An 11524-nucleotide genomic window follows, 5' to 3' on the forward strand; every position below is an offset into this window, starting at 1 on the left:
AGGGAACGAACTGTCCCTGCTCCCCCTGGCCTTGGGGCGGCTCCTCAGTCATTCTCAAGTGAAGCCCATTTTGTCTATGGAGCCCGGGGACCTGCGTTAGGGCTCCGGTTCGAGGCATTATTCAAGGTCTGACTCAAGTTAATCCTTAGTGGTTAGAACGCTGGCCCTGCGGGAGCTCCTGTCAGCAGAGCTGTGATCTCTAGAGCAGGGAAGGCTTTAGTCACCCAGGCTAAGACCGCTGTGTTCACCCAGGCAGAAGCTGGTGGTGGTGCTGGTGGAGGAGCAGGGGAAAGGGGCCTCCCCCAGCCCTGCCCACTTGGCCTCACACCCTATGCGGGTGTTTCTCAGCTTCCTCTGAAACATCCGAGACCAGATATTGGATTCAACAGACCCACCGATCTGTGCTCCTGTCCCTTACCCCAGAGCGGAGCGGCTGTCACCCCACGTTCCCCCGCAGCCCTGGGTATGTGTGAGGCAGGGACGCGGGCCCCATGTCTCCTGGGCCTGGGCTACAACTGGGCAGCACAAAACTGGGCCCAAGCCCCACAAAGGGCTCGACAGCATCAGTGTTCTTTGTTCTGTCATTGCCAGTATTATGTATCCATGCCGCCTCCCCTCCAGCCGAGGGCGCTTTACCAACCAGAAAGGGCTCCGGCCCCTAGTTAGACCCAAGCCTGACTTGTGCAATGCTGCGGCAACGGACCACAAAGAGCGGTGACTTCTGACTGGAAAAAACAATGCAGAGCCATCCGTGTTCCCCTCACCCAGCACAGCCGGATTCCTGCTCCCAGCACGGCCCACGGCGCTGCACTCTGAGGGCTGGAGGAAGGAATCAGTTTGTCGATTGCTTTTCAAGGGCAAGGTGCAGTGACCAGAGCCCAGGAGGCGAGGCTGACTCTGCACAGGACTGGGGCTTGCATAACCCAGCGGCATTTCAGCTTCACATGACACAGATTTTACTGTAGGTGGGCACAGCTCTGCACCCCCCTCCTCCAGAACTTGGGGCGGGACTGTGGTAAGATGCCGGCTGTAGACAGACCCACACCCTAGTGCTGAGCAAGAACAGAGCCTGTGGGGCTCCGGAACGAGCACCTAAGCAGCAGGCTCTTCGGCCACTGGGGGTGATGTAAGTGCATGCGCTGAGCCCAGGTATTTGGCTTGGCTTGAGTGTGCCAGGTTCCCGGTGATTGAGAGCAGCGGACAGAACTGAGTCCACCTGGTGTTTGGGTTCTGATCCAAGTAGGTTTTGGTTTTGATCCCGCTGTCCAGAGAAAACGGTTCCCTTTCACATTGTTAAGCATTTAACCCTCCTGCCCTAACAACCACAAAGTGCAGGGGCAGGTTGCTAGCTGCAAACAGTGCCACCCTTTTGGGGAGCCCACCAGCATCCACCACACCCAGGCTGCCTCTACCCCCACCCTGGGGAGACTGGAGGGTATATAAAACCGGCTCAGATCTCTTTCCATGACAGCCTCCAAAGAGCAGGGAGAGGGGCCTGCCTGCCTTCCCGCTGACTGGCAGGTCACACCTCATGCCGAACCAGAGCCAGGCTGTGTCAGAAGGGGGAGGGTCCTTGAAAAGGTGCCGTAGGTGCACCCAAAGGGCCAGGTGGGTGACCGCTGCCTCTGCCTCTCCCCCATGGGCTCTGCCACAGGATGGTGAGATCTGCATGGCACGGCTGTTGGGTGAGCTGCAGCCGCTGGGATGGCTCATCCGTGCTGCTCAGCATCCCCCTGATGTGTTGCAAAGGGAAAATGGGCGTCCCAGGGGGCTGATAACATTGTGATCCCCGGGGTGGCAAGAAACGAGGCCTTCACCTCAATCTGTGTGGGGCGCAGACTGCCTGACGCGAGCCCGAGCGAGACCTTTGAGTACCAGACAAAACTTCAGCGCTGCCCTGGCATGCAGAAGGAGGTTGGCTTTGTCTGAGCAGACGTGGGTTCAGGGCCTGCCTCTTTCCCAGGCTCCCGGTGTGCCCTCGTCTGTCAAATGGACATCCTGGCACTCAGGTTGTTTGTGAGTGTAAGTTTGTCAGGCCAATCACCCACAATACGTTACATTTAATATCCCAAAGGTATTTCAAGCAGCTGATGTCTTGTGAGTTGATATTCTGCAGTGCTGCTCGCCCAACACTTTCCATGAGCGTTGCATTCATGGTTTAATACATTTGTACTTTGTATTAATTTAATTTTAATGTGTCAGGACCCCTGGTTTGTGCAGGCTGGCAGCGAGGTGCCCTCATTGCATCCCACAGGGCAGTGGGTAGCATCAAACGTGGGGCTCGTCTGACCACACACAACACATTGCAGTCCTGTGAGGCTGCTTTTCTAATGAAAATTGTAAACCAAGTGGGTTTCAAAGTGTGTGTGTGTGTGTGTGTGTGTGTGTGTGTGTGTGTGTGTGTGTGTGTGTGTGTGTGTGCCCACCCCAGCTCCACATTTAAATTCTCTGGGGCAGGGATCAACCGTGCACTGAACTGGGGCCCAGCACCAGGTTGTGTTTCTGTCCCTTACTGGATCAATGAGCCAGGATGACTATTCATGTGAGTAAAGGGCCCGCAGGCCCAGACACCGACCTTATAGCCGTAGGAGACTAGAATGGATTTTTATTTGCTTACATTTTTTTGAGGCCTAATGGAAACCAAACGAGATCCAGGATGGGGGCGGTGAGGAAAGTGCTGTCACTGGCGCTTGGGCCTCTTGACAGTCTATCCCGTTATTGCTGATGACATTTGAATTTGGTATTTGAAATATCTTCGCTCTGTGTTTTGACACATTGATGTTTGAAGCTACCCAGCAGGGTTTTGACTTTCCCTGGGTAATTACTGCCAGATTCAGCCCCTTTCCCCCCACTCTCTCCTGGGACGCTGCTGTGCGCTCACTGAAAAGCGTGGGGGACCTGCTGCAGCAGCTGCCTGGGCTGTTAGCAAAGAGCTGGTGTGCGGACGGACGGAGCAGGGAGGTGCAGCAAGGCAGTGCTGTGCCTTCCCATCACACGGGGCTGAAGGGAAAATGAGCAGAGGAGAGGAACTTTCAGTAAGTTCTGTATGAAGTGGAGCTAGCAGGCAGCTCTCTGCCAGAGGGTGACTAACCCGTGGGGCAGCGGCACAGAGGGACGCGGTGCATTCTCCATCACAAGGGAGGCAGGGTGTCTCCTCCTAAGAGGCAGGCTCTAGCTCAGACATAGGTTTATGTAGCTCGCTGCAGGCATCACAGTCGGGTGAAGTTCTGTGCCCTGTGCTGGCCAGAAGGTCAGAATAGATGGCCAGGACCATCCCGTGTCGCATTAAAGCAGACCTCTTGCTGACAGAAATCAGGGGATCTCTGTTTAAATTCGCCCTCCTTTTAAAATTTAGTGTGAACTCTGAAAACAGGCGTGATAGAGACACCTCTGAACCGAACCCCGGCTCAGAACGGGTCCTGGCTCTGAATGCAGTTCCAGACCTGCCTTTGTAGCTGGGCCCACTCCAGAGCCAAACTCTCCCTGAATGTTAGGGGTGTTCTCAGCCATTCCCCAGCTTTGCAGGGACCCACATCTGCTAAGGGGGATGCAGCGGGGGCCTTGCTATTTGTGCTCTCAGCTATTTCCAGCTCCGAAGGGCTTGGATTACAAGTCCAGCTCTGAGTTTTCTTAGTCTGGGAGTAATTTAGGGCAAGACCTGGTTTGGATAGCACCACTCAGCTCACAAATACCGAACTCCATACGGCCACCCTCCTCCTGCCTCCACATTCGACAGCAGCCAGAGCATCTACCACAGACATGTAGCCAGCCCTTCTGAGGACCCATCGGGCTGGACAGATTCCAGCTCACTTTCCGACGCCGTGGGGCGAGAGGCGGTCAGACACTGCCACCCAAAAGCATGTGGGGAAGAGAGATGAGAGCAAGCAAGGGCCCCGCTTGGAATCTCTTTGCTGACTGTTATTGTGGCAGTAACTAGGATGCCTCCCTGAGAATGAGGGAGGGAGGCGGTTCTGGACTTTGTATTTTAAATCCGAGAGCTGGGTTGGGTGTGACTTTTCTTAGGGCCCTATGGTGCTGGGTGCTGGACAAACAGCACTGGACGAACTCACAACCTGGTAAAGTTGGAGGTTTTTTCCCGGGGTTTTCAAATGGTTCCCACCTGGGTGCATGGGATTGGGCTAATCATCTGTGACACAGATGCTTTCTAGCCATTGGGGGTTGAGTTCAGGGTCGGTAGCTAAGCCTTTGTCACACTGCAGTGTTTGTGGCATTACTGTTGCCTTCCCCGAGTGCATGAGAGGGACAACACCCAGCACTCTGGAGACCGTCTCAAACTCCTCTGGATCCCCCAGGCGCAGGGATGAGATTGGAGGAAGACGTATGCTTCAAATGTCCTGCCTTCACTTGCTAGTAATTTACTAAGTGCCACCATTTTACTCCTGAGTGCCCAGCCCAACACAGCTGGCCTTGCCTCACACCACCCGGTTTCAGTCCTATGCACCGATTATCTTAATTTACCCTGAAATACACTGAGGTCATCCAGGGTGCAGCACTGTGAAACCGGAGTGAGAAAAGTTCTTGACAACTGGAGATGTGTTCTGCTTTCCATCAAGCATCAGCTCCGGCTTCCCCCAGCTGCCTGCATTTTCCTTCCGCCTCAGAGCTGAGCTGCCATCAGGGGGACACGATGCTCCGCTGTGGTGGCCTGATCCTGAGAAAAGTCACGAAGGGGTTTGCAAGGGAGAAGGACTCACTTCTGAGAGGGAGAAGTGTCCCAGGTGAGACCTGCAGGGCAGCTGGTGCAACCATCCAGGATGGTACTGGCCAGATTTTAGGGTGACATCAGCCAGCACAGACCGGGAGCCAGAGAGAACTGCAGGGTCTTGCTATGTCCAACAGCTTCAAGTAAGCTCTGTCCTGAGGGATCCTACAGGGCCAGCTTCAGTTCTCCAGTATAATTGCTCCCAGCTGTGGCACAGGGCACACGTTTCCTTTGGCTTCAGTTTGTGCAGGATTTGGGTTTTGATCAGATGGGGCCAGAATTTTGTAAGACTAGCCAAGGGGTAGGCAACCTATGGCACGCGTGCCAAAGCCGTCACGCAAGTTGATTTTCAGTGGCACTCACACTGCCCAGGTCCTGGCCACCAGTCTGGGGGGGCTCTGCATTTTAATTTAATTTTAAATGAAGCTTCTTAAACATTTTAAAAACCTTATTTACTTTACATACAACAACAGTTTAGTTCTATATTATAGATTTATAGAAAGAGACCTTCTAAAAACGTTAAAATGTATTATTGGCACGCGAAACCTTAAATGAGAGTGAATAAATGAAGACTCCGCACACCACTTCTGAAAGGTTACCGACCCCTGGACTAGCCACTGCTCTGCGACTTCCCCCAGAGATGGCGTCGGTCTGTCAGGAATGCTCCATGGTGTGAAAGCAGACGCCATCCAAGATGGTGGAAATCTCAGAGCGGTCTGCTCTCTCCAGATCTCTGCCATGCAGGGATGGAATCTAGCAAGACCACCTGGCAAGATTTTGGCACTGTCAGATCTTCAACTAGATTCAGCCTCAGTCGTGTCTGGATCCCAGCGCTGCCCCTGGCCCTGACAGCACCAACCCGAAAGTGGCTCAGGGTTCTTGGAAACTCAGGCCTGGCTTGTGAGTCACTAGGGGCGGCTGGTCTCAGTTTAGTCTGTGATGAAGCCTGAAGCCAGTTGACTGAATCTGGGGTTCTGCTCTGGGCCCATTACAGGGACACAGGCCTGGTGTGGAATTGGGGTGGGGCTCTGACCCCACACACACACAGTCAGGGGTTCAGGTCACAGCCGACAGCAGCCCTTCTCCCTAACATGAACGGCTGCTTTTAACTTAGGGTTGCCAGGTGTCCGGTTTTTGAGCGGAAAATCCATTTGACAGGGGACATATGCAGTGTCCAGTCAGTACTGCTGACCAGACACCAAAAGTCCAGTTATCCAGTAACCACAATTGGCCTCTGCTGCCGGGGGCAGGAAGAGCAGCTGCTGCTGGAGGAGGGGGGATCCGGACTGCGCACAGTATTTGAGGAGCGGGGCCGGCGGCCAGGCTCACTGCCCGTGACAGCCGCCGACACCAAAACAAGATACAATTTCCTCTGCGTTGCTTCTAAACCCCCCTCCCCACCCCGCTCAAACCTCCATCTCAGGTCAATTTGCAAAAGCCGTCTCCCTTATCGGTCACAATGTCTAGCTGCCCTGTTATCTGGTGTGAAGATGTGACGCCTGCTGATTAAAGGCCAAGAGAAGCTAAGTGATGGCTTCTCCAGGTCCCCGGTCTGCGCAAACCTGTCTCAAGCAACTTGTCAGCTCCTATGGAGTTATTAATAGGTATTAAGTCTCTCCGCCTTCGCCTGCGGAACCTCCCGTCACCTACCATTGTGCGGATCAAGCCAGAGGCAGCAAGCTGGCTTCAAGGAGGCTTTGCAGGTGAAGAGAGGATCAGGACTGGTGGCTGGCTAGAGTCCTTTGAGGTGGGGCACAGGGGCCACTCCATATTCTGACAGCTGGCTGTGCACTGTGGTGCCTGCAGCTCACGGTGAACCCTAGCAGCAGGAACTTCAGGGGGACTGCTCCAGTTTATACCCGCTGTGACCCCGAGCTCAAAGCCAGAGCTTCTCTGAATAGAGCAGAATATAATGGCACATGGGGTCCTTCCCCAGCCTTCCCCCTTGACTCACAGAATCCCCTCCCTGCCAAAAGGGACGCTGAGGAGGCGGCCCGTCATCAGACGGACATGATGCATCTTTTCGACTTACAGTCAGTACCTAGATACTAGGGTGATGAGTGCTCCAGAAATAGCCAGAGAAATAATAACTGGCATTTATATGCAGGAATATTTACACGGCAAATTAATACGTCTGATTTATCTCTGCTGGATGCCACTCTTCCACCTCTCAGCCTGAAGGATTCGCATAGGCAGGGATCACTCCTCCATTGCTGACATGCAGCCAGCTCTGGGGTGGGATGTAGCCCAATTCAGTGGCCTTACACACAAGTCTGTTAGCAAAAGAAACAAAGAGTAACTTGTCCAAGAGCAGAACTGGAAGGGAGGGAGGCAGACAGTAAACCCCGAGCCAGAAACTGGCTAGGACATGGGCTAACAAAGCTACCTTTAGTGCCACTGGAACTCCAGAAAACAGGAGTGTCAAGCCCTGCAGGATGCACATCATCCTAAAAACGAACACCTCCATCCGCACCCTCTGGGCCATGCCAAAGCCAAGGCTCCTCAGGAGGGACACCTCCTGAATTTATAAACAGACAGCAGAGGTCCCAAGCAGGGGTGGCAATGGTGGTGGGAACTGTGGGGTACCTCCCACTGCCATCAGAACACAAGGCTCTGCATAGTAGAACGGCCATAACCCCACCAAGGCCAGTAGCCCAGGTCCCGCAGTGGCCAACACCTCCTGGCCTTTGAAGAAGGCTAGAGAAACCCTGGGGCAGGATTTTCATAGGAGCCCAACTGGAAGTCACTGGGACTTGTGCTCCTGCCTTGCCTGGTCTCTTTTTAAAACTCCATCCTAGCCCTTTCCATGGGGGAAGATTTCCTCCCGACTCTGCGCTTCTGGCCCGAACGGCGTTGGCCGCTGGGTCCAGGCCCGATTCAAACTGGCTCCTGCATCAGGCACTTCTCCGCAGCACACTCAAGACGTCCGCGAAACTTCATCGCCCTCTGCCATGAAAGTTCAATTTATGCAGCAAATTAATACGTCTTCTCCAGCTGATTTATCTCTGCGGGACGCCCTCTCCCTGCCCCTCCTACTCCGTTATCAGTGCCCTGTTAGGAAGCTATCGCAGGCGCTTGTGTTGGCACTGAAGAATTCCATTCCCCTCATTGCCAGATGGGGACCTGAGGGTTTGCTGGTGCCGGTGGCTGATAACAGAAGCTACTGCCGGTGGTTCCCAAAGCAGAGACGTACGGGGTTTACTATTGTCAGCTATTGATAGCTCCGGCTCTGTGTCATTATTTCTCCTTTTCTGGACGCATAAGGGCAGATCCACTGAAATCAACAGGGCTGCCTTGGCTCCTAGCAGCTGAGGATCTGGTTACATGGACTTTAAAGCCTGTATAATCAATGCTGCTGATCGCAAGCTGGAAGGCAGAACTATTTATCCAGGTGTTTTTAATTAATACGCTGTTTGCCTGTTTTGGTGGTGGGTCTTTTCTTTTACAGCACTTTCTAGGCTGGTTTCCTAACAACACAGCAGGACCTAGGAGCCAGGATTCCTGGGTTCTATTCCCCAGCTCTGCTACTCACTTGCCGGATGCCTTTTTTGGTAAGTGCCTCAGATTTCCCCCTCTGTTAATGTGAGGGGCTAGCACGATGTTATGTGTGAGCAACTGTTTTTGCCTGGCCTAGTGAAAAATTTGGCATGTGACACATAGGTCATAGGGCTGGAAGGGACCTGCTGGGTCCCCGAGTCCAAGTTCATCTTGGTCCCCCTTCAGTGGGTGAGTCTCATCAGAGGATATTAACGTTCTACTGCTGCCACCTAGCAGTGTTCGTGTGGTAGGGGCCGGTGCTCTGTAGCTGGGTGGTACAAGCCCAGCCCATGACCCCACTGTGGCATCATTAGATTTGGGGGATTTTTGCTTTGAGCTCGTCTCTGATACGAATTCAAGGCACTGAGAAACATGAACCTTATCAGACCCACCGAGACCAGCGATACCGATGGAGCTCGGCCATCACAGCCCTGCTCCAGACAAACTTAAGGGCTGCAGCCTCCTCCTGTTTGACATTAAGGAGGGAGCTGATGGGAATAAGCCTGTAAACATTCTTCTAGGGTCTGTAATGGAGCATCTGGTGCTGCGAGACCAGGTCTCTCAACAGCTGACATAACAGGTAAAAGTCCCAAGGGGCAACTGCCTTTTTTACAGGGGGTCTACAAGGGACAGTTCTCAGCTGCTGAGCCAGGCCATCCCAGGGCTATCCTGACATCCTCTAGTCCAGGTTACCATCCTCAGTGCTCTGGTCTGTTCTAAGGTCCCAAGCACCCCGAGTGCTAGAGTGGGGGGAAGTTGTTATACCATGGCAGTGCCCTGGTTGTTCTAGAACCTGTTTTGGGCCTGCCTGCTTAGATAAGACCATTGGCGATGGCCCTGGTGCAGGGAGAGAAGCCCAGTTACAGGGTGGTCGCTGTGCTGCCACCACACGCAAGCTCAGCTGTTGGCAAGCAGCTGATGCCGTATGCACCCCTGGCATCTCTCACTTCCTCTGCCCTCTGGCAAAGGAGGAAGAGCCCAGCATTGATTTATTTGTAATTCTTATTCATTTTTGGGGTGTCCACGTAAACTCCCATGTTGTTTCAATACCTGCCATTAGGCCCTAGGTGATAATGTACGAATAGACATTCCTCCTCCTGCCCCACTAGGCATTCATCTCATCCTCAGATTGTCAAGCCATACAGCGGCAGGGCAGGGAGAGCCTGCTAGCAAGCAGAGTGCCTGGCCCTTTAAATGCTGCCCTGGCCAGGCCACCCCAAAGCAGCCTGAAGAGACTGATTGAGGGCCAGCTCTCTTTCTCCCTGGAGAATCCCGTTCCCACTGTGGCAGAAAATGCCCCTCAAAAGACAAAAGGAAAAACACCCTTGGGTTTCACGTGAGAACCTGAGCATGCACTGCATCAGAACGCAGCCCTGCTCTTGGGGCGGGGACCCCTTGCCAAGGGGATGGGGTCCCATTAGGGGAGGAGCTGGTCCACAGGGCTGTCAGAGATGCTTCTCCCAAGTGTTGCCCATTTATGTAGCTGGTAAGGACAGAAAATTGTCCTTTTGAGGGTGACAGAGGGGTGTCATCTCATCAGCAAATAAATTAAGGCCCCAATCCTCAAAGACCTAAGCAGTGTCACCAGCTGTTCAAAAATCATGAGTCAGGCTCCCAGAAAATCACAAGATTGGCTTAAAAATCATAAGATTGTTTAAAAATAATAACTTGTTTCCTTTTTATTTGCCTCTGGCTTCTAAGCAGTTTCCAAGCTTCTCTGGGCACCAGAGCAGCTAGAAACCTAAGGAAAAAAAAATGACGGCTGAGGTTCTCCTGTATTTCTCTGACTCCAGGAGCTGGGGCCTTTAAAGACAAACAACCAGACCTTGAGGGTTGGCCACACCGCACACGACAAGCTCAGCATCTGCTCAGCAGCATGGCTAGCTGTCACCACTTTAGAGGGAGGCACCCAATATTTGGTGGGTGTTTTAGAGGCTCCTGGAGTCAGGTGATAATGGGAGACTCAGCCTCGTGCTAGAGCAGGAGAAATGCAGTCCACCACACTGATGAGGGCTCAAGTCCATCTGCCTCAGCAGACCATTATTAACACAGCTTTGCATGGGCTCATGGATCTGCCTTAGAGACAAAATTCTGGATCCCTAGCTGCTGTAAATAAGTCAATGGGGCAGATTCCAGATGGTGTGAATTGGTCATAGCTCCATTGGGGTCAATAGGGCAGATCCCAACTGGTGTGAATCAGCCGTAGCTCTGTTGGGGTCAATGGGACAGATCCCAGCCAGTGTGAATTGGCCTGAGCTCCACTGGAATCAATGGGGCAGATCCCAGATGATGTGAATCGGCCGGAGCTCCACTGGAGTCAATGGGGCCTGATCCCAGATGGTGTGAATTGGTCGTAGCTCCATTGGGGTCAATAGGGCAGATCTCAACTGGTGTGAATCGGCTGTAGCTCCATTGGGGTCAATGGGACATATCCCAGCCAGTGTGAATTGGTCGTAGCTCCATTGGGGTCAATGGGGCAGATCCCAGATGATGTGAATTGGTCGTAGCTCCATTGGAATCAATGGGGCAGATCCCCGCTGGTGTAAATCGGCCGTAGCTCCATTGGAGTCAATGAGGCCTGATCCCAGATGGTGTGAATTGGTCATAGCTCCATTGGGGTCAATAGGGCAGATCCCAACCGGTGTGAATTGGCCGTAGCTCCATTGGGGTCAATGGGACAGATCCCAACTGGTGTGAATCGGCCGTAGCTCCATGGGGTCAATGGGAAAGATCCCAGCCAGTGTGAATTGGCCGGAGCTCCACTGGAATCAATGGGGCAGATCCCAGATGATGTGAATCGGCCGGAGCTCCACTGGAGTCAATATGGCCTGATCCCAGATGGTGTGAATTGGTCGTAGTTCCATTGGGGTCAATAGGGCAGATCCCAACTGGTGTGAATCGGCTGTAGCTCCATTGGGGTCAATGGGACAGATCCCAACTGGTGTGAATTGGTCGTAGCTCCATTGGGGTCAATGGGGCAGATCCCAGCCAGTGTGAATTGGTCATAGCTCCATTGGGGTCAATGAGGCAGATCCCAGATGATGTGAATTGGTCGTAGCTCCACTGGAATCAATGGGGCAGATCCCCGCTGGTGTAAATCAGCCGTAGCTCCATTGGAGTCAATGAGGCCTGATCCCAGATGGTGTGAATTGGTCGTAGCTCCATTGGGGTCAATAGGGCAGATCCCAACCGGTGTGAATTGGTCGTAGCTCCATTGGGGTCAATAGGGCAGATCCCAACCGGTGTGAATTGGTCGTAGCTCCA

Source organism: Gopherus evgoodei, chromosome 3 (assembly GCF_007399415.2).
Source record: "Gopherus evgoodei ecotype Sinaloan lineage chromosome 3, rGopEvg1_v1.p, whole genome shotgun sequence".
NCBI lineage: Eukaryota > Metazoa > Chordata > Testudines > Testudinidae > Gopherus > Gopherus evgoodei.